General features: G+C 41.6%; 1 protein-coding gene across 1 annotated transcript in view; it reads right to left on the reverse strand.

Annotated features, from left to right (window-relative positions):
- NET1 (neuroepithelial cell transforming 1) overlaps positions 1-26,156 on the reverse strand; it is a 79,011-nt gene that overhangs the window by 52,167 nt on the left and 688 nt on the right. The window lies entirely within an intron of this gene.

Below are 26,156 nucleotides of genomic sequence, written 5' to 3' on the forward strand. Positions count from 1 at the left end.
GTTTTTCCCTCTTCTCCTTCATCCCAAAATCCCATGGGATTAAGGAAAACCTGGGGCTGCAAATCCTCTGAATTTCAGGGATTTCATTCATTTAATTCCCAATTTTTGGGGAAGGAAAGTGTCTGGTCCCAAATGGGCCACACAACTTTTTCCCACTTTTTTGGGAGGAGATTTCCCCCTTTTGTGGGTTTTTCCCTCTTCTCCTTCATCCCAAGATCCCATGGGATTATGGAAAACCTGGGAATAACCAAGGGCAGGAAATCTGAATTTCAGGGATTTCACTCATTTAATTCCCAATTTTTGGGGAATGAATGTGTCTGATCCCAAATGGGACACACAACTTTTTGGGGAGGAGATTTCCCACTTTTGTGGGTTTTTTCCTCTTCTCCTTCATTCCAAGATCCCATGGAATTATGGAAAACCTGGGGCTGCAAATCCTCTGAATTTCAGAGATTTCACTCCCTTCATTCCCAAATTCTGGGGAAGGAATGTGTCTGATCCCAAATGGGCCACACAACTTCTTCCCACTTTTTTGGGAGGAGATTTCCCCCTTTTGTAATTTTTTCCTCTTCTCCTTCATCCCGAGATCCCATGGGATTATGGAAAATCTGGGGCTGCAAATCCTCTGAATTTCAGGGATTTCATTCATTTAATTCCCAATTTTTGGGGCAGGAAAGTGTCTGATCCCAAATGGGCCACACAAATTCTTCTCACTTTTTTTGGGGGGGAGATTTCTCTCTTTTTTCCTCCTCTTCTTCATCCCAAAATCCCACAGGATTATGGAAAATCTGGGGCTCCAAATCGTCTGAATTTTAGGGATTTCACTCCCTTAATTCCCAAATTCTGGGGCAGGAATGTGTCTGGTCCCAAATGGGACACACAACTTTTTTCCCACTTTTTTGGGAGGAGATTTCCCACTTTTGTGGGGTTTTTCCTCTTCTCCTTCATTCCAAGATCCCATGGGATTATGGAAAACCTGGGGCGGCAAATCCTCTGAATTTCAGGGATTTCACTCATTTAATTCCCAATTTTTGGGGCAGGAATGTGTCTGGTCCCAAATGGGCCACACAAATTCTTCCCACTTTTTTGGGGGGGGAGATTTCTCCCTTTTTTCCTCCTCTTTTTCATCCCAAAATCCCATGGGATTAGGGGAAATCTGGGGCTGCAAATCTTCTGAATTTTAGGGATTTCACGCATTTAATTCCCAAAATCTAGGGCAGGAATGTGTCTGGTCCCAAATGGGACACACGACTGCCCGCACTCAGCATTCCCATATGGATTCCCCACATGGATTCCCTCACTCAGGATTCCCCACACGAATTCCCCACATGGATTCCTGCATTTAGCATTCCCCCACATGGATTCCCCACATGGATTCCCCACATGGATTCCCCACATGGATTCTCCACACAGATTCTCTCACTCAGGATTCCCCACAGGGAGTCCTGCACTCAGGATTCCCCACATGGATTCCCACACGGATTCCTGCATTTAGCATTCCCCACACGAATTCCCCACATGGATTCTCCACACGGATTCCTGCACTCAGGATTCCCCACACGGATTCCTCACATGGATTCCCCACATGGATTCCCTCACTCAGGATTCCCTCACTCAGGATTCCCCACACAGATTCCCACACGGATTCCTGCATTTAGCATTCCCCACATGGATTCCTCCCATGGATTCCCCACACGGATTCCCTCACTCAGCATTCCCCACATGGATTCCCCACACGGATTCCTGCACTCAGGATTCTCCACACGGATTCCTCCCATGGATTCCCCACACGGATTCCCCACATGGATTCTCCACATGGATTCTCCACATGGATTTCAGCACTCAGGATTCCCCACACGGATTCCTGCACTCAGGATTCCCCACACGGATTCCCCACATGGATTCCTTTACTCAGGATTCCACACATGGATTCTCCACATGGATTCCCCACACGAATTCCCTCACTCAGCATTCCCCACACAGATTCCTGCACTCAGGATTCCCCACATGGATTCCCGCACTCAGGATTCCCTACAAGGATTTCCCACATGGATTCCCCACACGGATTCCCTCACTCAGGATTCCCTCACTCAGGATTCCCCACATGAATTCCCCACATGAATTCCCCACACGAATTCCCTCACTCAGGATTCCCCACATGGATTCCCCACACGGATTCCTGCACTCAGGATTCTCCACACGGATTCCCCTCACTCAGAATTCCCCACATGGATTCCCCACATGGATTCCCTCACTCAGGATTCCCTCACTCAGGATTCCCTACACAGATTCCCACACGGATTCCTGCATTTAGCATTCCCCCACATGGATTCCCCACATGGATTCCCCACACGGATTCCTCCCATGGATTCCCCACATGGATTCCTGCACTCAGGATTCCACACATGGATTCTCCACATGGATTCCCCACACGCATTCCCTCACTCAGGATTCCCCACACGGATTCCCCACATGGATTCCCTCACTCAGGATTCCCCACATGGATTCCCCACATGGATTCCCTCACTCAGGATTCCCCACACGGATTCCCCACACGGATTCCCCACACGGATTCCCCACACAGATCCCTCCCATGGATTCCTGCACCCAGGGCTGACTGTGGATGCCCCAGGGACATCCCTGGCAGGGATTTGAACCCAGCCCAGGTGAGTTGAAGCTCCTGGGTGCTGACCTGGAACCTCCTGGAAGTTTTCCCTGCCCAGATCAGCATGAGGAGAAGCAGAGCTGAGCCCGGCTCCAAACACCCGTCATGCTGCAATATTTCAGGATCTGAGGAGAGCAAACAAAGCTGGGGTTGGAGCTGGGGTTCATGGCCCTGTTTAGGGGGACACCCCTGTGGTGTCCCTGTCACCCAGACAGACCCAGGCTGTGTCAGGACAGGTCCTTGACAGAATTCCCTCACACAGGATTCCCCACACGGATTCCCCACACGGATTCCCCACACAGATTCCCCCCATGGATTCCTCCCATGGATTCCCCACACGGATTCCCCACACAGATTCCCTCACTCAGGATTCTCCACACGGATTCCCCACATGGATTCTCCACGTGGATTCCTGCACTCAGGATTCCCCACACGGATTCCTGCATTTAGGATTCCCCACACAGATTCCCCACATGGATTCCTGCATTTAGGATTCCCCACATGGATTCCCCACACGGATTCCCCACACAGATTCCCCACATGGATTCCCCCCATGGATTCCTCCCATGGATTCCCCACACGGATTCCCCACACGGATTCCCCACATGGATTCCTGCACTCAGCATTCCCCACACGGATTCCTCACTCAGGATTCCCCACACGGATTCCCCACATGGATTCCTCACATGGATTCCTGCATTTTAGGATTCCCCACATGGATTCCCCACATGGATTCCTCACATGGATTCCTGCATTTTAGGATTCCCCACATGGATTCCCCACACGGATTCCCCTGACAGAATTCCTGCTGTGTTTGGGGCACGATGAGCAGCCACACTCTGCTCACCTGATTAGCACAAAGTGTTAATCAGGGCAGGCTGAGTCATACCTCACCGTCATTAAGGACTTCAGGGTCATGAGGAGGCACAAAAATAAAGTTTGCAGATGTAAAACATCGAGGCAAAACAAATCCCTCCAAACCTGGGCCAACCTTGCAGAGGAAAGAACAAACATTTCTGTTTTGGTTCCCCTCTGTTTGCTTCAAGAAATGAAATGTTCCAGGCTTTTCCCCAGCAAGGGATGGCACTGCCAAGAGCAAACCCTGTTCAAACACAGATTGCCATGCTGATAATCCACGGGGAATATTTTTAACCTTCAGAGAGACAATTCCAGGTGGATTTTCAAGTTTGAAAAGGAATTTTCAAGTTAGAAAAGTCTCCCCAATCCTGACAGAAAAGCCCTGAAGGCAAAACCAGCTCTGAAGGCAAAAACCCGTTTGGCAACATAGCAGAGGAGGAGATGTGGCCCCAATAATCTTAATAGAGGAAGTGTGGGTAATTAATAGATAAGGGATTGATAAGGCAGCTGATTGTTTGGCTTGGGGAACAGAGTAGGAAATTCTCATTGTTCCCAAATTCCCTGGGCAAACAGGATCCCATGGCAGCACTTGGTCATATTTGTCCAGGGAATGATTTACCCACAAAAACACCTTCACATCTTAAAGCTATTTGTCACAAAAAAGCAAATTTTTCTATCAACTCTTACGTTGTTGTTAATCTTTCACTGCTTTTCTTCACCAGACACAGGTTGGGGGTTTTGTACACTGGTTTTGTTGTTGGGGGAAAAAGCCATAAATGAGATTTTGGGGTCAGCAGGAATGCATGCAAAGAGCTCCCACAGTAAATTCCCATTAATGTCATTTTTCTCCTTTTTCCTATAAATCAGCCCTGCTCACTCAGCACAGCCTGCCCCCTTTTTTCCCTTCTTTTTGATGACTTCTCCAGAAATGCTTTGATCTGGCAGGACTCTGAATTTTTTTGCAAGTTCCAAAATAAATTCTCCAGACTGGGCAGCAATTTTGTGTTTCCTTCCCCCTCTGACTTCCAACCTCCTTTTTCTTTTGGTGTTTTCAGAGCAAGATGTTCTTGAATACAAACCAGTTTTAGGATGGTGAAGAGAACAGGAATAGATTTTTGTGGTGAGAATTGGAGATTTCTGTGGTGGGAATTGGAGATTTCTGTGCTGAGAATTGGAGATTTCTGTGGTGGGAATTGGAGATTTCTGTGCTAAGAATTGGAGATTTCTGTGCTGGGAATTGGAGATTTCTGTGCAGGGAATTGGAGATTTCTGTGCAGGGAATTGGAGATTTCTGTGGTGAGAATTGGAGATTTCTGTGGTGGGAATTGGAGATTTCTGTGCTGGGAATTGGAGATTTCTGTGCAGGGAATTGGAGATTTCTGTGGTGGGAATTGGAGATTTCTGTGCTGGGAATTGGAGATTTCTGTGGTGGAATTGGAGATTTCTGTGCAGGGAATTGGAGATTTCTGTGCTGGGAATTGGAGATTTCTGTGGTGGGAATTGGAGATTTCTGTGCTGAGAATTGGAGATTTCTGTGCAGGGAATTGGAGATTTCTGTGGTGGGAATTGGAGATTTCTGTGGTGGAATTGGAGATTTCTGTGCTGGGAATTGGAGATTTCTTTGGTGGGAATTGGAGATTTCTGTGGTGGAATTGGAGATTTCTGTGCTGGGAATTGGAGATTTCTGAGCAGGGAATTGGAGATTTCTGTGCAGGGAATTGGAGATTTCTGTGCTGAGAATTGGAGATTTCTGTGGTGGGAATTGGAGATTTCTGTGCTGAGAATTGGAGATTTCTGTGGTGGGAATTGGAGATTTCTGTGCAGGGAATTGGAGATTTCTGTGGTGGGAATTGGAGATTTCTGTGGTGGGAATTGGAGATTTCTGTGCAGGGAATTGGAGATTTCTGTGCTGAGAATTGGAGATTTCTGTGCCGGGAATTGGAGATTTCTGTGGTGGGAATTGGAGATTTCTGTGGTGGGAATTGGAGATTTCTGTGGTGGGAATTGGAGATTTCTGTGCAGGGAATTGGAGATTTCTGTGCAGGGAATTGGAGATTTCTGTGGTGAGAATTGGAGATTTCTGTGTTAAGAATTGGAGATTTCTGTGGTGGGAATTGGAGATTTCTGTGCCGGGAATTGGAGATTTCTGTGCAGGGAATTGGAGATTTCTGTGCTGAGAATTGGAGATTTCTGTGCAGGGAATTGGAGTTTTCTGGGCTGAGAATTGGAGATTTCTGTGCAGGGAATTGGAGATTTCTGTGCTGAGAATTGGAGATTTCTGTGGTGGAATTGGAGATTTCTTTGCTGGGAATTGGAGATTTCTGTGCAGGGAATTGGAGATTTCTGTGGTGGGAATTGGAGATTTTTGTGCAGGAATTGGAGATTTCTGTGCAGGGAATTGGAGATTTCCGTGCTGAGAATTGGAGATTTCTGTGGTGGGAATTGGAGATTTCTGTGGTGGGAATTGGAGATTTCTGTGGTGAGAATTGGAGATTTCTGTGCCGAGAATTGGAGATTTCTGTGCTGGGAATTGGAGATTTCTGTGGTGGGAATTGGAGATTTCTGTGCAGGGAATTGGAGATTTCTGTGCTGGGAATTGGAGATTTCTGTGCAGGGAATTGGAGATTTCTGTGGTGGGAAATGGAGATTTCTGTGCCAGGAATTGGAGATTTCTGTGCTGAGAATTGGAGATTTCTGTGGTGGGAATTGGAGATTTCTGGGCCGGGAATTGGAGATTTCTGTGGTGGGAATTGGAGATTTCTGTGCTGGGAATTGGAGATTTCTGGGCTGGGAATTGGAGATTTCTGTGGTGGGAATTGGAGATTTCTGTGCTGGGATTTGGAGATTTCTGTGCTGGGAATTGGAGATTTCTGTGGTGGAATTGGAGATTTCTGTGGTGGAATTGGAGATTTCTGTGCTGGGAATTGGAGATTTCTGTGCAGGGAATTGGAGATTTCTGTGGTGGGAATTGGAGATTTCTGTGGTGGGAATTGGAGATTTCTGTGCAGGGAATTGGAGATTTCTGTGCTGAGAATTGGAGATTTCTGTGGTGGGAATTGGAGATTTCTGTGCAGGGAATTGGAGATTTCTGTGCAGGGAATTGGAGATTTCTGTGCTGAGAATTGGAGATTTCTGTGCTGGGAATTGGAGATTTCTGTGGTGGGAATTGGAGATTTCTGTGCTGAGAATTGGAGATTTTTGTGCCAGAAATTGGAGATTTCTGTGCTGAAAAATGGAGATTTTTGTGGTGGGAATTGGAGATTTCTGTGCAGGGAATTGGAGATTTCTGTGGTGGGAATTGGAGATTTCTGTGCTGGGAATTGGAGATTTCTTTGGTGGGAATTGGAGATTTCTGTGCAGGGAATTGGAGATTTCTGTGGTGGGAATTGGAGATTTCTGAGCAGGGAATTGGAGATTTCTGTGCAGGGAATTGGAGATTTCTGTGGTGGGAATTGGAGATTTCTGAGCAGGGAATTGGAGATTTCTGTGGTGGGAATTGGAGATTTCTGTGCTGGGAATTGGAGATTTCTGTGCAGGGAATTGGAGATTTCTGTGGTGGAATTGGAGATTTCTGTGCTGGGAATTGGAGATTTCTGTGCTGAGAATTGGAGATTTCTGTGGTGGGAATTGGAGATTTCTGTGCAGGGAATTGGAGATTTCTGTGGTGGGAATTGGAGATTTCTGTGCTGGGAATTGGAGATTTCTGTGCAGGGAATTGGAGATTTCTGTGCTGAGAATTGGAGATTTCTGTGCTGGGAATTGGAGATTTCTGTGGTGGGAATTGGAGATTTCTGTGGTGGGAATTGGAGATTTCTGTGCTGGGAATTGGAGATTTCTGTGCTGGGAATTGGAGATTTCTGTGCAGGGAATTGGAGATTTCTGTGGTGGGAATTGGAGATTTCTGTGCTAAGAAATGGAGATTTCTGTGCTGAGAATTGGAGATTTCTGTGCAGGAAATTGGAGATTTCTGTGCTGGGAATTGGAGATTTCTGTGGTGGAAATTGGAGATTTCTGTGCTGAGAATTTGAGATTTCTGTGGTGGGAATTGGAGATTTCTGTGGTGAGAATTGGAGATTTCTGTGCAGGGAATTGGAGATTTCTGTGCAGGGAATTGGAGATTTCTGTGCAGGGAATTGGAGATTTCTGTGTTAAGAATTGGAGATTTCTGTGCTGGGAATTGGAGATTTCTGTGGTGGGAATTGGAGATTTCTGTGGTGGGAATTGGAGATTTCTGTGCTGGGAATTGGAGATTTCTGTGCTGGGAATTGGAGATTTCTGTGGTGGGAATTGGAGATTTCTGTGGTGGGAATTGGAGATTTCTGTGGTGGGAATTGGAGATTTCTGTGCAGGGAATTGGAGATTTCTGTGTCAGGAATTGGAGATTTCTGTGCTGGGAATTGGAGATTTCTGTGGTGGGAATTGGAGATTTCTGTGGTGGGAATTGGTGATTTCTGTGCTGGAATCTGGGATGGGAATTGGAGATTTCTGTGCTGGGAATTGGTGATTTCTGTGCAGGGAATTGGAGATTTCTGTGGTGGGAATTGGAGATTTCTGTGCTGGAATCTGGGATGGGAATTGGAGATTTCTGTGCTGGGAATTGGAGATTTCTGTGGTGGGAATTGGAGATTTCTGTGCTGAGAATTGGAGATTTCTGTGGTGGGAATTGGAGATTTCTGTGGTGGGAATTGGAGATTTCTGTGGTGGGAATTGGAGATTTCTGTGCTGGGAATTGGAGATTTCTGTGGTGGGAATTGGAGATTTCTGTGGTGGGAATTGGAGATTTCTGTGGTGGGAATTGGAGATTTCTGTGCAGGGAATTGGAGATTTCTGTGCTGAGAATTGGAGATTTCTGTGGTGGGAATTGGAGATTTCTGTGCAGGGAATTGGAGATTTCTTTGGTGGGAATTGGAGATTTCTGTGCTGAGAATTGGAGATTTCTGTGCAGGGAATTGGAGATTTCTGTGGTGGGAAATGGAGATTTCTGTGGTGGGAATTGGAGATTTCTGTGGTGGGAATTGGAGATTTCTGTGCTGGGAATTGGAGATTTCTGTGCAGGGAATTGGAGATTTCTGTGGTGGGAATTGGAGATTTCTGTGGTGGGAATTGGAGATTTCTGTGCAGGGAATTGGAGATTTCTGTGGTGGGAATTGGAGATTTCTGTTTGGATCCCAAAAACTCCCAAAGCTGAATCCCAAAAGTTTCCAAAGCACAGATTTGGGTGCTGTAGGAGCAGCCTTGGCACAGGAAATGCAGAGCTCAGGATCCCCAAAGCTCCCAAAGGTGAATCTCCCCAAAGCTCCCAAAGCACAAATTTGGCACTGGATCCCCACAGCTGGATCCCCAAGGCTCCCACAGCTGGATCCCAAAGCTGTATCCCCAATTCCCAAAGCTGGATCCATAATTCCCACAGCTGGATCCCACAGTTGGATCCCCAATTTCCAAAGCTGGATCCCCAGTTCCCACAGCTGGATCCCAAATTCCCACAGCTGGATCCCCAATTCCCACAGCTGGATCCCCAAAGCTCCAAAGCTGGATCCCAAAGCTGGATCCCCAATTCCCAAAGCTGAATCCCCAATTCCCACAGCTGGATCCCACAGCTGGATCCCCAATTCCCACAGCTGGATCCCAAAGCTGGATCCCCAGTTCCCAAAGCTGGATCCCACAGCTGGATCCCACAGCTGGACCCCCAGTTCCCACAGCTGGATCCCCAATTCCCAAAGCTGAATCCCCAATTCCCACAGCTGGATCCCCAATTCCCACAGCTGGATCCCAAAGCTGGATCCCCAATTCCCAAAGCTGGATCCCAAAGCTGGATCCCCAATTCCCACAGCTGGATCCCAAAGCTGGATCCCCAATTCCCACAGGTGGATCCCAAAGCTGGATCCCAAAGCTGGATCCCCAATTCCCACAGGTGGATCCCAAAGCTGGATCCCCAGTTCCCACAGCTGGATCCCACAGCTGGATCCCCAATTCTCACAGCTGGATCCCCAATTCCCACAGCTGGATCCCAAAGCTGGATCCCCAATTCCCAAAGCTGGATCCCAAAGCTGGATCCCCAATTTCCACAGCTGGATCCCACAGCTGGATCCCCAATTCCCACAGCTGGATCCCAAAGCTGGATCCCCAATTCCCACAGCTGGATCCCAAACCTGGACCCCAAAGCTGGATCCTCAATTACCACAGCTGGATCCCCAATTCCCACAGCTGGATCCCGGATCCCCGAAGCTCCAAAGCTGGATCCCCAATTCCCAAAGGTGGATCCCAAAGCTGGACCCCCAATTCCCACAGCTCGATCCCACTGCTGGATCCCAAAGTTGGATCCCCAATTCCCACAGCTGGACCCCCACTTCCCACAGCTGGATCCCAAAGCTGGACCCCCAGTTCCCAAAGCTGGATCCCCAATTTGATCAGGTTTGACCCCAAATCTCCTTGTGGGCATGAAAATCTTGGATATTTTTGGTTATTTGCCCTTGGAGGTTTTGGAGGCAGGAACAGATAAAGGAGAAAGAAAAGAAAGGATAAGCAGAGCCTTTTTCCAGTTTGAGATCTCTTTTCTTCTCCCTGTCTAGACATGGATGTTTGAGATCAGGTTTGATCCAAAATCTCCTTGTGAGGATGAAAATTTTGGATTTTTTTGTTAATTTGCCCTTGGAGATTTTGGAGGCAGGAACAGATAAAGCATTAATTAAAAAAATTAAAAATAAATATTTTTTATTTTTTTTTAAATAAAAATAAATTAAAAAAATTAAAAATAAATAAAAAAAAAAACCATCAAGGATTTAAAAATCCAGAGTTTGAGGCTGGAAGTTTTGGAGGCAGGAACAGATAAAGCATTAATTAAAAAAAAAAAAAAATTAAAAATAAATAATTTTTTAATTTATTTTAAATAAAAATAAATTAAAAAAAAAAATCAAGGATTTAAAAATCCAGAGTTTGAGGCTGGAAGTTTTGGAGGCAGGAACAGATAAAGCATTAATTAAAAAAAAAATTAAAAATAAAGACTTTTTTATTTATTTTAAATAAAAATATCTTTAAAAATTAAAAATAAATTTAAAAAAAAACCCATCAAGGATTTAAAAATCCAGAGTTTGAGGCTGGAAGTTTTGGAGGCAGGAACAGATAAAGCATTAATTAAAAAAAAAATAAATTTGAAATTAAATAATTTTAAAAATTTTAAATAAAAATAAATTTAAAATATTAAAAATAAATTAAAAAAACCCATCAAGGATTTAAAAATCCAGAGTTTGAGGCTGGAAGTTTTGGAGGCAGGAACAGATAAAGCATTAATTAAAAAAAAAATTAAAAATATTTTTTATTTATTTATTTTAAATAAAAATAAATTTAAAAAATTAAAAATAAATTTTAAAAAAACCCATCAAAGATTTAAAAATCCAGAGTTTGAGGCTGGAGGTTTTGGAGGCAGGAACAGATAAAGCATTAATTAAAAAAAAAAATTAAAAATAAAATTTTTTTTTTTTTATTTTAAATAAAAATAATTTTGATTTAATGAATTTTTTAAGAGAGGAGAAAGAAAATCGTGATTGAAGCTCCCTCAGCTCCAGCTCGGGTTCAGGAGAACATTCCTGGGCAGGGAGCAGCAAAATGAATGAGTTTGCTCCAAAGATTATTCACAAATATGCAAATAAATCGGAATTAAAGGCAGAAGCAGCTCAGAGGCGCCCCCTGGCGTGGGGCAGTGACAGCGCAGGGAGAGAATCAGCCAAAAATCAGAATTCAGCTGAGAAACAGCAGGGTTGGAGGGGATCGGAAATAGCCAGGGAATGAGAAATAGCCAGGGAATTTAGAAATATCCAGGGAATTCAGAAATGTCCAAGGAAATCAGCAATAGCCAGGGAAATCAGAAATATCCAAGGAAATCAGAAATACCCAAGGAAATTAGCCAAGGAATTCAGGAATAGTGAAGGAAATCAGTATCCAAGGAAATCAGAAACATCCAAGGAATTCAGAAATAGCCAAGGAAATCAGTATCCATGGAATTCAGCAATATCCAGGGAAATCAGAAATGTCCAAGGAATTCAGCAATAGCCAGGAAATGAGAAATAGCCAAGGAAATCAGTATCCAAGGGACTCTGCAATATCCAAGGAATTCAGCAATATCCAAAGAAATCAGAAATAGTCAAGGAAATCAGAAATAATCAAGGGAATCTGCAATAGCCAAGGAATTCAGCAATATCCAGGGAATTCAGAAATAGCCAAGAAAATCAGCAATATCCAAGGGAATCTGCAATATCCAGGGAATTCAGCACTATCCAAGGAAATCAGCAATATCCAGGGAAATCAGAAATGTCCAAGGAAATCAGAAATAGCCAAGGAATTCAGAAATATCCATGGAAATCAGAAATATCCAAGGAATTCAGAAATAGCCAAGGAAATCAGAAATAGTCAAGGAAATCAGAAATATCCATGGAAATCAGAAATAGCCAAGGAATACAACACTGTCCAAGGAATTCAGCAATATTCAGGGAATTCAGCACTGTCCAAGGAAATCAGAAATGTCCAAGGAATTCAGCAATATCCAGGGAAATCAAAAATAGCCAAGGAAATCAGAAATATCCAAGGAATTCAGAAACATCCAAGGAAATCAGAAATATCCAAGTAATTTAGCAATATCCAGGAAAATCAGCACTATCCAAGGAATTCAGCAATATCCATGGAATTCAGCAATATCAAGGAAATCAGAAATGTCCAAGGAATTCAGCAATATCCAAGGAAATCAGAAATATCCAAGGAAATTAGAAACATCCAAGGAATTCAGCAATATCCAGGGAATTCAGCAATGTCCAAGGAAATCAGCAATATCCAGGGAAATCAGAAACATCCAAGGAATTCAGAAATAGCCAAGGAAATCAGCAATATCCAAGGAATTCAGCATTGTCCAAGGAAATCAGCACTATCCAAGGAAATTAGAAACATCCAAGGAATTCAGGAATAGCCAAGGAATTCAGAAATATCCAGGGAAATCAGAAATAGCCAAGGAATTCAGAAATAGCCAAGGAAATCAGAAATATCCAAGGAATTCAGCAATATCCAGGGAAATCAGAAACAGCCAAGGAAATCAGTATCCAAGGGAATCAGCATTGTCCAAGGAATTCAGAAATGTCCAAGGAATTCAGCAATATCCAGGGAATTCAGAAATATCCAAGGAAATCAGAAATATCCAGGGAAATCAGAAATAGCCAAGGAAATCAGAAATATCCAAGGAATTCAGACACATCCAAGGAATTCAGAAATAGCCAAGGAAATCAGCACTATCCCAAGGAATTCAGTATCCAAGGGACTCTGCAATATCCAAGGAATTCAGCAATATCAAGGAAATCAGAAACATCCAAGGAAATCAGTATCCAAGGGAATCAGCAATATCCAAGGAATTCAGCAATATCCAAGGAAATCAGAAATATCAAGGAAATCAGAAATGTCCAAGGGAATCTGCAATAGCCAGGGAAATCAGAAACATCCAAGGAAATCAGAAATATCCAAGGAAATTAGCCAAGGAATTCAGGAATAGTGAAGGAAATCAGTATCCAAAGAATTCAGAAATATCCAAGGAATTCAGAAATATCCAAGGAAATCAGAAATAGCCAAGGAATTCAGAAATGTCCAAGGAATTCAGACACATCCAAGGAATTCAGGAATAGTCAAGGAAATCAGTATCCAAGGAATTCAGACACATCCAAGGAATTCAGGAATAGTCAAGGAAATCAGTATCCAAGGAATTCAGACACATCCAAGGAAATCAGAAATAGCTAAGGAAATCAGAAATATCCAAGGAATTCAGCACTATCCAAGGAATTCAGCACTATCCAAGGAATTCAGCAATAGCCACGGAAATCAGAATCCAAGGGACTCTGCAATATCCAAGGAATTCAGCAATATCCAAGGAATTCAGCAATATCCAGGGAAATCAGAAATATCCAGGGAAATCAGAAATAGCCAAGGAAATCAGAAATAGCCAAGGAAATCAGAAACATCCAAGGAATTCAGAAACATCCAAAGAAATCTGCACTATCCAACCGTACAAAGTCCCACGGAACAAATGTCATGTGTGAAGGAACCTGAGAGCATCTCCTTAATTAATGAAATAATTAATTAATAGCTTCTAGCGCTCTGGGCAATGTTTTTCAAGCAGTTCAGGATCAAACGATCTGGGCTTGGAAAGGATCCTTAAAAATTCCTTCAATTCTGTGGGCAGGGAATGGAATATTGAATGGGATATGTAATGGAATATTGAATGGGATATTTAATGGGATTTTATTTAATGGGATATTGAATGGAATATTGAATGGAATATTTAATGGAATATTGAATGGGATATTTAATGGAATATTTAATGGGATATTGAATGGAATATTGAATGGAATATTTAATGGGATTTTATTTAATGGGATATTGAATGGAATATTGAATGGAATATTTAATGGGATATTTAATGGGATATTTAATGGGATATTTAATGGGATATTTAATGGGATATTGAATGGGATATTGAATGGAATATTGAATGGAAAATTTAATGGGATATTTAATGGGATATTTAATGGGATATTTAATGGGATATTGAATGGAATATTGAATGGGATATTGAATGGGATATTGAATGGAATATTGAACGGAATATTTAATGGAATATTGAATGGAATATTTACTGGGATATTTACTGGGATATTTAATGGGATATTGAATGGAATATTAAATGGGATATTGAATGGAATATTAAATGGGATTTTATTTAATGGGATATTTAATGGGATATTCAATGGAATATTGAATGGAATATTTAATGGGATATTGAATGGGATATTTAATGGAATATTTAATGGAACATTGAATGGAATATTTAATGGGATATTGAATGGGATATTGAATGGAATATTGAATGGAATATTGAATGGCATATTTAATGGGATATTGAATGGAATATTTAATGGAATATTTAATGGGATATTTACTGGAATATTTAATGGGACATTTAATGGGATTTTATTTAATGGGATATTTAATGGGATATGTAATGGGATATTGAATGGGATATTTACTGGAATATTTAATGGAATATTTACTGGAATATTGAATGGAATATTTAATGGGATATTGAATGGGATATTGAATGGAATATTGAATGGGATATTGAATGGAATATTTAATGGAATATTTAATGGAATATTGAATGGAATATTGAATGGAATGTTGATTGGGATATTTAATGGAATATTTACTGGAATATTTACTGGAATATTGAATGGAATATTTAATGGGATATTTAATGGAATATTGAATGGGATATTGAATGGGATATTTAATGGAATATTGAATGGGATATTGAATGGGATATTGAATGGAATATTGAATGGGATATTGAATGGGATATTGAATGGAATATTTAATGGAATATTGAATGGGATATTGAATGGAATATTGAATGGGATATTGAATGGAATATTTAATGGAATATTGAATGGGATATTTAATGGGATATTTAATGGAATAATTAATGGGATATTGAATGGGATATTTAATGGGATTTTATATAATGGGATTTTATTTAATGGAATATTGAATGGAATATTTAATGGAATATTGAATGGAATATTTAATGGGATATTTAATGGGATATTGAATGGAATATTGAATGGGATATTTAATGGAATATTGAATGGGATATTGAATGGGATATTTAATGGAATATTGAATGGGATATTGAATGGAATATTTAATGGAACATTGAATGGAATATTTAATGGGATATTTAATGGGATATTTAATGGGATATTTAATGGGATATTGAATGGAATTTTTAATGGAATATTGAATGGGATATTTAATGGGATATTTAATGGGATATTTAATGGAATATTTAATGGAATATTTAATGGGATATTTACTGGAATATTGAATGGAATATTGAATGGAATATTTAATGGGATATTGAATGGAATGTTGAATGGGATATTTAATGGGATATTGAATGGGATATTTAATGGAATATTGAATGGAATATTTAATGGAATATTTAATGGGATATTTACTGGGATATTTAATAGAGTATTTACTGGAATATTGAATGGAATATTGAATGGGATATTTAATGGGATATTGAATGGAATATTTAATGGGATATTTACTGGAATTTTTAATGGGATATTTACTGGAATATTTACTGGAATATTGAATGGAATATTTACTGGAATATTGAATGGAATATTTAATGGAATATTTAATGGAATATTGAGAGGTCTAAATCCATTCCTTGGTATTTTAATTTCAATTTTGCAGCTTGGTTGGTTCAGCTGTGGAACTTCAGCTGAGAAACAGAAGTAAAAGTTCAGCAAAAGGCAAGTGTGGGATTTAAAAATATTGAAATTTAAAAATATTTCAATTTAAAAAACATTTCAATTTTAAAATATTTCAATTTAAAAATATTTCAATTGAAAAATATTTCAATTTAAAAATATTTCAATTTAAAAATATTTCAAACCAGGTTGGACAGGGCTTGGAGTGCCCATGCTAAGGGTGGGGATAAAATGAGCTTTAAGGGCCTTAAAATCCTTTGGGATTTATTTTATTTGTTCTTTGGGATTTCATTGATCTTTTGGGGTTTTATTGGTCCTGTGGGATTTCATTGGTCCTTTGGGATTTATTTTATTGTTCCTTTGTTATTTTATTGATCCTTTGGGATTTTATTGTTTCTTTGGGATTTTATTGATCCTGTGGGATTTCATTGGTCCTTTGGGATTTTATTGATCCTTTGGGATTTATTTTATTGGTCCTTTGGGATTTCATTGATCCTTTGGAATTTCATTGGTCCTGTGGGATTTTATTGATCCTTTGGGATTTTATTGGTCCTGTGGGATTGTATTGATCCTTTGGGATTTATTTTATTGATCCTGTGGGATTTCATTGGTCCCTTGGGATTTTCCAACCCAAATCTTTCTGCGAGTCCATAAATATTAATTCAGTGAAAAAAAAAAATCCCCTTGAAGTATTACGGAATTAATTCCTTTCAGCCTTGCTGTGTTTGAGTGGGTAAAACAAAATCGATGGAAATTATTGGAAATGTGAAATATTTCACCCAAAGCAGGAGTGAAATCCCAACGCTGGGGTTGGATTGAAAGGAAAATCTGATTCCCAATGCAGGGGTGACACCTAGAGGGAAAGGAAGGATTTCTTTCTTTCTCGAGGAAGGGAATGAAAAAGGAATTTTGTAAAACCCAGAAGCGGCTCTGGAGCCCTTTGGTTCATCCTCTGGAATGATAAAACAACAAAAAGCAAAACCAAAGGGAAAAGGGAGAATCCCGAGGTCTCTGCAAACCCCGAGAGCTCTGGAATCTCGTTTAACCCTTTCCTGAGCTCCATTTTTGGGGTTTTTTTAAAAGCTTTTCTTTTCCTCTCGGAGGGAACTGTGGTGTTGTTCATCCACGGAATTTCCTGCTCCAACCTGCAGAACTCGGCCTGGGGTTGTTCCTCCACCTCCACCTGGATTTGCAATTCCAATTCCAAAGAGATTTTTGGCTCTGGGCCTTTTTTCTGTTGTTTGTTCTGGGTTTTCTTTGGCTTCACCAAAATAAAGGGGAGCAGAGAAGCACCCACATGGGAGCTTGTGAGAGTTGTAAATGTGATTTGTTTGATATTCTCAGAGCATAAATCCATTTTTTTGCGAGCTTTTTGACAAGCACAAGGCGCTGGAATTATTATATAACCAAGAAAACTGACACCCCCATGGCGGGAGTTGCCATGGGGACAACTTAACTGGCAGGGCTAGACGGGGAGGGGGGAGGGCAGAACCATTTCCATTAAACAGGGGGATACAATACATAAAATGGCGGAGTACCACGCAAAATGGGGGAGCAATTAAATAAATTATCTGAACGCACTACAACAAGGAACCCCAAAGAAAATTGCTGTGATCAAGCCTTGCATTCCTGTCCAGGAAGATAATTAATAATAATTCCTCATTAATTCCAGTGAGGGCAGCAGCTTCAATGAGGGGTTTCTCCTCAAATACAATACATAAAATGGCGGAGTACTACACAAAATGCGGAGCAATTAATTAAACTAACCGAACGCCCAGTGAGGAGGAAACAATTACATATATGGGTAGGAGGGGGAGGAGAAATTATATAACCAAGAAAATGGCGGGAGTTGCCATGGGGAGAACTTAACTGGCAGGGCTAGACGGTAGGGAGTGGAGGGCAGAACCATTTCCATTAAACAGGGGAATACAATACATAAAATGGCGGAGTACTACACAGAATTGGGGAGCAATTAAACGAACTAACCAAATGCCCAGGGAGGAGGAAACAATTACATATATGGGTAGGAGGGGGAGGAGAAATTATATAACCAAGAAATATATATATACATATATATATATAAGCAAGAAAACTGACACCCCCATGGCGGGAGTTGCCATGGAGATAACTGGCAGGGCTAGACGGGGGTGGGAGTGGGCAGAACCATTTACATTTAACAGGGGGAAACAATACATAAAATGATAAAATGACAGAGTACCACACAAAATGAGGGAGCAATTAAATAAACTAACTGAACGCCCGGTGAGGAGGAAACAATTACATATATGGGCAGGAGAAGGAGGAGAAATTATATAAGCATGAAAACTGACACCCCCATGGCGGGAGGTGCCATGGGGATAACTTAACTGGCAGGGCTAGACGGTAGGGAGGGGAGGGCAGAACCATTTCCATTAAACAGGGGGAAACAATACATAAAATGACAGAGTACCACACAAAATGGTGGAGCAATTAAATAAACGAACTGAACGCACTACAACAAGGAAACCCAATGAAAATTGCTGTGATCAAGCCTTGCCTTCCTGTCCAGGAAGATAATTAATGATAATTCCTCATTAATTCCAGTGAGGGCAGCAGCTTCAATGAGGGGTTTCTCCCCCCCAGGATGGGTGGGACCACCACGCCCCAAGGGGGTTCCTGGTGGGGAGGAACCTTGGAATTGTTTCTGCCTCTCAGCTGAACCAAGCAATGCAAAACGGAAATTAAAATATTAATTAATATTAATTAACATTAATTAATAATTAATGTTAATAATTAATATTAAAATATTAAAATAATGATAAAATGCTTTGGAGCATCTCTGGATATTCTCACTCAAATGATAAATAAGGAATAAGAATAGAATATATAATAATTATATATTAATTTTAAAATATTAATCAATAATATGTATTTAATATATTATATAAAATACGCAAAATATATACTTAATATATCATTTTTATATATTATATAATATTATATTATATTATATTATATTATATTATATTATATTATATTATATTATATTATATTATATTATATTATATTATATTATATTATATTATATTATATTCCATCCTGAATTTATTCATTAAACAGCACAAAGACTGCACTGGACATTGAGGATAATGATTAGTGAGGGGAGATAATTATTTACTAATTGTAGCTTGACTTCTGCTTTACAGGACAATAATGAGCAGCCTATCATCAGCACAAAGTAATTAAAAGCTTGGTGTTAAAATAATCAACATTTACACCCAGGGATGCCCAAGAGACAAAGCACATGAGTGGGGTTTAAACACTTAAAAATCTTATTTGATTTCTTTTTTAATTAATGATTTTACTCAGGGATAATTTCTTCCCAACCCTCTCCCAGCTGCTCTAAGATTGTGGAATTGTTGTCCAAGGAACAAAGGACACAAATGGGGTTTAAACACTTAAAAACTCTTATTTTTTAATAATATATTATTAATTAATAAGTATTAATAATAAAATAATGTTAATAAATTAATAAAAATAATAAAAATAACCAAAATATTATTAATATAGTATTATTAATATATTGTTATTATTACTATTATTTGGTTATTTTTATTATTTTATTAATTAAAATAGAAAAAATATTATTAATATATTATTATTATTATTATTATTACTACTACTACTACTATTATTTGGTTATTTTTATTATTTTTATTAATTTATTAACATTATTTTATTATTAATACTTATTAATTAATAATATATTATTAAAAAATAAGAGTTTTTAATTCTCAAATATTAATTACTGTATCAATATTGATTACTGTTTCAATTTTTATCAGCACCAATCACTCACAGGCTGCTCTTGGGAAAAAAAAAACCAAACCAAAGCACTGGGAATTGGAGCCTTTGGATATTTCCTGCAAACTTGGAGCTTCCAATGATGCTCAAAAGCTGCACTTTAATCCCCACCTTCTTCAGGGCAGGAAAAGCTTGCAGTTTGGGTTGTGCTAAATAATTATAATTGGTGCTGAAAAAAATTGAAACAGTAATTAATATTGATACAGTAATTAATATTTGAGAATAATAAAATAGTTAATAGTAAAAAGTTGTAATGCCAAAGAAGAGAGGGAAAGGAGGGGCTCCACCCACCCCCCTTCCCAGCAGATGTTCTCAAGGAGCACAGGAAAGAAGCTGAAGATACAGTTGCTAAAAATGACCAAGAACCTGGTTGGGTCCCAGAAAATGCTAATTATAAGGGACTTATTGCTTTGATATGCAGATACAGTGATACGTTAGTCTTGGCTTACATTGTACTGGCTTGGTGTGCATGGGTAACCCAAAGGTGAATTAAAGGCCAACGAAGAAGACTCCAGGGCCTTCATCAGTGATGACTCCCAGAGACTTGTGCGAGCACCAAACCGAGTGGTGGCGCATGCGGGGTAAAGGTGGTAATGAAAGCAGAGACAGAAAAGTGAGGAACTGAAAATGGGAGGAGATGGCACTGACACATGGCATGTAAGGGGTGACTGTCACTGGGCAGGCTGGTACGGGAAGTGGCAAGGGTCAAGAACCCTGCCCTCCGTACCCCGCGGTTGGTTTTGCTTATGTGCTGTTATTTGAACCAAATTATCCCTGATTTTTATATATATATATATATTTAACTATTTAATTAAAATTGTTGCTACCTTAAATATTGTTTGGTTTTTTTTTAATGATGGGATAATTGGGCAAACATAAAAGGTCCAAGAAAATGCTAATTATAAGGGACTTATTGCTTTGATATGTAGATGCAGTGATACATTAGCCTTGGCTTACATTGTACTGGCTTGGTGCACATGTGTAACCCAAAGGGGAATTAAAGGACAACGAGGAAGAGGAGAGGTCTTCATCCAAAACGACTCCCAAAGACCAAACCGAGTGGTGGCACATGCGTGGTAAAGGTGGTGATGAAGGCGGAGACAGAAAAGTGAGGAACTGAAAATGGGAGGAGATGGCACTGACACATGGCATGTAAGGGGTGACTGTCACTGGGCAGGCTGGTACGGGAAGTGGCAAGGGTCAAAAACCCTGCCCTCCGTACCCCGCGGTTGTTTTTGCTTATGCGCTATTATTTGAAACAAATTATCCCTGATTTATATATATATATTTTTAATTATTTCATTCAAATTGTTACTATTTTTAATATTGTTTGGTTCTTTTTAATGATGGGATAATTGGGCAAACATAGCAATAATAAAACAGTTCATAGTTAAAAGTTGTAATGCCAAAGAAGAGAGGGAAAGGAGGGGCTCCACCCACTCCCCTTCCCAGCAGATGTTCTCAAGGAGCACAGGGAAGAAGCTGAAGATACAGTTGCTAAAAATGACCAAGAACCTGCTTGGGTCCAAGAAAATGCTAATTATAAGGGACTTATTGCTTTGATATGCAGATACAGTGATACGTTAGTCTTGGCTTACACTGTACTGGCTTGGTGCACATGGGTAACCCAAAGGTGAACTAAAGGACAACGAGGAAGACTCCAGGGCCTTCATCAGTGACGACCCCCAAAGACTTGTGCGACCTCCAAACCCAGTGGAGGCGCATGCATGGTAAAGGTGGTGAGATGAGGGTGGAGACAGAAAAGTGACTGAACCGAAAATGGGAGGAGATGGCACTGACACATGGCATGTAAGGGGTGACTGTCACTGGGCAGGCTGGTACGGGAAGTGGCAAGGGTCAAAAACCCTGCCCTCCGTACCCCGCGGTTGTTTTTGCTTATGCGCTATTATTGGAACCAAATTATCCCTGATTTATATATATATAATTATTTTCATTAAAATTGTTACTACTTTTAATATTGTTTGGTTCTTTTTAATGATGGGGTAATTGGGCAAACAGAACAGGGTGAACTTTGATGTGATAATGGCAGGGAGGAGTGAGTGTTTGTGCTGGTGGGGAGGCTTCGGGCAGAGCTGCAATCGCAGCCAGGATCAAGAGCAAACAAACACCGCGGGTAAAAAGCCCTAATTAAGGAGGAGAAAGGCAAGAAAAGCATCGGCATCAAAAGCACTCGGCCCTCCCAGCAGTGAGGTCAGCAGCCAATAAAGTGCCTTTCATGGGATAAATGTGCCAAGGGAATAAATCAAAGGCAATGGGGTTTATTGTGGCTTGTGCAGGTGAGCAGGGAAGGGGTTTAAAAGCATTTTTGAAATCTATAATTCAGGAAGGACTCTCTGTCTGTCTGAGATGCCTCGTTAAAGCCAATCCTGGAGATGATAAAACAACAAATTCCTTGCACACAAAGCTCCCCCTGACAAAATCCCTGCGTGGATGGGAAGGGTTTTGTGTCACATGAAACCTCCGAGGCTGCCACCAACAAAATTCCACCTTCCTCCCTTCTGCATCCCTGCAAGCCTAACCCAGCACTGCCCCAGGGAAAGGTGGCAGGGTAAAACTTGACTTTTTCCACAGAATTCCCAGAATGACCAGGTTGGGAGAGCCCTTCAGGACCATGGAGTCCAGCCACCTAAACCTTGAGATAAAGGTGCTGCTTCCTAAGGACTCTGCCGGTATTGTCCATCCCTGAGGAGAGGATTGCCCAGGAAAGAGGGAAAAACTTCAAAGGATGAAAAGAGTTTGACATGACCAACAGCCAGAGTCAGTTACAGAATCACAGAATTACAGAATGACCAGGTTGGGAGACCTGTTTTTCTCATTGAATTGTTGAATGGTTTGGGTTGGAAGAGGCCATCAGGATCATTCAGTTCCATCCCCTGCCACGGGCAGGGACATTTTTCACTAGACCAGATCGCTCCAAACCTGGCCTTGGAGAGAGGGAATAAAACCTGGGAATGTTCGTGCAGCCTCTGGGAGTTGTGTTGGAGAAGGTTGGTTTGGGGAGGGTGTAAAATCATAGAAACCCAAACTTTGCCTTTCTCCTTCACACACAGAATTCCCAGAATGACCAGGTTGGGAGAGCCCTTCAGGACCATGGAGTCCAGCCACAGAAACCTTGAGATAAAGGTGCTGCAACCTAAGGACTCTGCCAGTATTGTCCATCCCCGAGGAGAGGATTTCCCAGGAAAGAGGGAATAACTTCAAAGAATTAAAAGAGTTTGACATGACCAACAGCCAGAGTCAGTTACAGAATCACAGAATTACAGAATGACCAGGTTGGGAGAGCCCTTCAAGGCCCTGGAGCCCAGCCCAGCCCCTGGCACCAATGCGTGCCACCAAGCGCAGTCGGTGCCGCCGAACGCCTGTCGGTGCCGCAAAATGCCTGTCAGTGCCACCAAACGTGGTCGGTGCCACCAAATGCCCATCGGTGCCGCCAAACGCCCATTGGTGCCATCAAAGGAGTGTCGGTGCCACCAAACGCCCGTCGGTGCCGCCAAACGCCTGTCGGTGCCACCAAATGCATTCGGCGCCACCAAAGGAGTGTTGGTGCCACCCAACGCCCGTCGGTGCCACCCAACGCCCGTCGGTGCCACCCAACGCCCGTCGGTGCCGCCAAACGCCCGTCGGTGCCGCCAAACGCCCGTCGGTGCCGCCAAATGCCCATCAGTGCCATCAAACGCGGTCGGTTCCATCAAAAGCCCGTCGGTGCCACCAAAGGAGTGTTGGTGCCAATAAACGCCTGTCGGTGCCACCAAACACAGTCGGTGCCACCGAAGGAGTGTCTGTCGGTGCCACCGAAGGAGTGTCGGTGCCACCAAACCCCCGTTGGTGCCACCAAACGCCCGTCGGCGCCACCAAACGCCCGTCGGCGCCACCCAACGCCCGTCAGTGTCACCAAAGGAGTGTTGGCGCCACCAAAGGAGTGTTGGTGCCACCCAACGCCCGTCAGTGCCACCAAACGCCCGTCGGTGCCACCAAACGCCCGTCGGTGCCACCAAACGCCCGTCGGTGCCACCAAATCTGACCGCTTCCACATTTTGGTGTGTTTTATTTTAATTTAGCAAACAACCCCTGTGTCACCGTCCCCAACAGCTGCAAGGATTAAACAACAGAAATTCTGTTCTTGGGGCTTTGCACAGAGCTCAGATGATGCCAGCTGGGATTTGGGAGATGCCATCTGGACACTGGGAGCAGCTCTGGCATTCCCAGTGCAACTGGGGCAAAATGATGGGCAGGGTTTGGAAAGGGACTGGGAGCTGGCAAAAAGGGATTTGGGGAAGGGGAAAATAAAGGGATCCAGGCAAGGGGAAAAAAAAGGGATTTAAGGAAGGTAAAAGGGGATCCAGGTAAGGGGAAAAAAAGGGATTTAAGGAAGGTAAAAGGGGATCCAGGCAAGGGGAAAAAAAAGGGATTTAAGGAAGGTAAAAGGGGATCCAAGGAAGGCAAAAAGGGATTTAGGGAAGGGGAAAAATCAGGGGACTCAGGCAAGGGGGAAAAAAATAAAGGGATCCAGGCAAGAGGAAAAGAAAAAAAACGGGATCCAGGCAAAGGGGAATAAAAAAAAGGGATCCATGCACAGGGGGAAAATTTAAAAAAGGGATCCAGGCAAGGGGGAAAATTAAAAAAAGGGATCCATGCAAAGGGGGAAAATTAAAAAAAGGGGATCCAGGCAAAGGGGGAAAGAAAAGGGATTTAAGAAAGGTAAAAGGGGATCCAGGGAAGGGGGAAAAAAAGGGATTTAGGGAAGGTAAAAGAGGATTTAAGGAAGGTAAAAGGGGATTTAAGGAAGGTAAAAGGGGATTTAAGGAAGTCAAAAAGGGATTTAAGGAAGGTAAAAGGGGATTTAAGGAAAGCAAAAAGGGATTTAAGGAGGGTAAAAGGGGATTTAAGGAAGGCAAAAGGGGATTTAAGGAAGGTAAAAAAAGGGGATCCCGGCAAGGTAAAATGGATTTAAGTGCTGTCTAGACAATCCAGAAAAGGATCAAACCACAAGCAGACCCTTCCACATGCACAAGATGAAGCATGAAAAATTTCCAGTAAATCCAAGGAAAATTGTCCCCCAGTGAGTGAGATCACACTGAGAGGTAAGAAAATCCCATGGATGTTTGTAGGTCCCACCCAGCCAGTGCCAAGCTGAAAATTTAAACTGGGCTGGAGATGTCCCAGTTGAAGTTTTTAATTTCTCCAAAGAAGCCTCCAGCAGCAGCTGTGCATCACCTCGGGTGTACCTGCATTCATTCATTCATTCATTCATTCATTCATTCATTCATTCATTCATTCATTCCTGGTTTTACCCCAATTCCTTTGGCCTCACCCAGCACTGCCCGACCATCCCAAGCCACCATCGGGTCAGATACGTGGATATTCCCAATCCCATTTTGACAGGGATATCCTAAATTCCATTTTACATGGATATTTCCAAACCCCATTTTGACAGGGATATTCCAAACCCCATTTTCCCTTGGATATTCCAAATCCTGTTTTCACATCCCATTTTCCATGTTCCAGATCCCATTTTCACATGGATATTCCAATCCCATTTTTCCCATGTTCCATGTTCACATCCCATCCCATGTTCCAGATCCCATTTTTCACACAGGTATTCCCAATCCCATTTTTATGAGGATATCCCAAACCCCATTTTTTCTTGGACATTCCCAATCCCATTCTCACATGGACATTGCAAATCCCATTTGTACATGGATATTCCCAATCCCATTTTGACATGGATATTTCCAAATTCCATCTTTGCATGGATATTCCCAATCCCATTTTTGCTTGGATATCCCAATTTTATTTTCACATGGATATTCCAAATCCCATTTTCACATGGATACTCCAAATCCTGTTTTCACACGGATAATCCCAATCCCATTTTTATGTGGATATTTCCAAATTCCATCTTTGCTTGGACATTCCCAATCCCATTTTCACAAGGATATTCTCAATCCTGTTCTCACATGGTTATTCCAAATCCCATTTTTACATGGATATTTCCAAACCTGTTTTCACACGGATATTCCAGATCCCATTTTCACATAGATATCCTAAATCCCATTTTTACACAGATATTCCCAATCCCATTTTCACACGGATATTCCCAATCCCATTTTCACACGGATATTCCCAATCCCATTTTCACACGGATATTCCCAATCCCGTTTTCACACAGATATTCCCAATCCCATTTTCACATGGACATTCCCAATCCCATTTTCACATGGACATTCCCAAGAGGTTTCCACATCACCTGCACACTTGGAGAAGTCATTTTCTAACCTTGAGGGCAACAGAAAACCCAAACCTCTGCTGATCTGCTTAAATTTTAAACACACCCAGGTAACATTTTGGGCTCAACACCAATAAGATGAACTGAACCTCAGGGTGATTTTATTCCTAAATCTCCTCCAGGAAAATCTCCCAAGTTTCACACCTCAGAGCAACAGTAACACACAGGGGTTTAA

This window comes from Zonotrichia albicollis, chromosome 4, assembly GCF_047830755.1.
Source record: "Zonotrichia albicollis isolate bZonAlb1 chromosome 4, bZonAlb1.hap1, whole genome shotgun sequence".
In the NCBI taxonomy this organism is placed as follows: domain Eukaryota; kingdom Metazoa; phylum Chordata; class Aves; order Passeriformes; family Passerellidae; genus Zonotrichia; species Zonotrichia albicollis.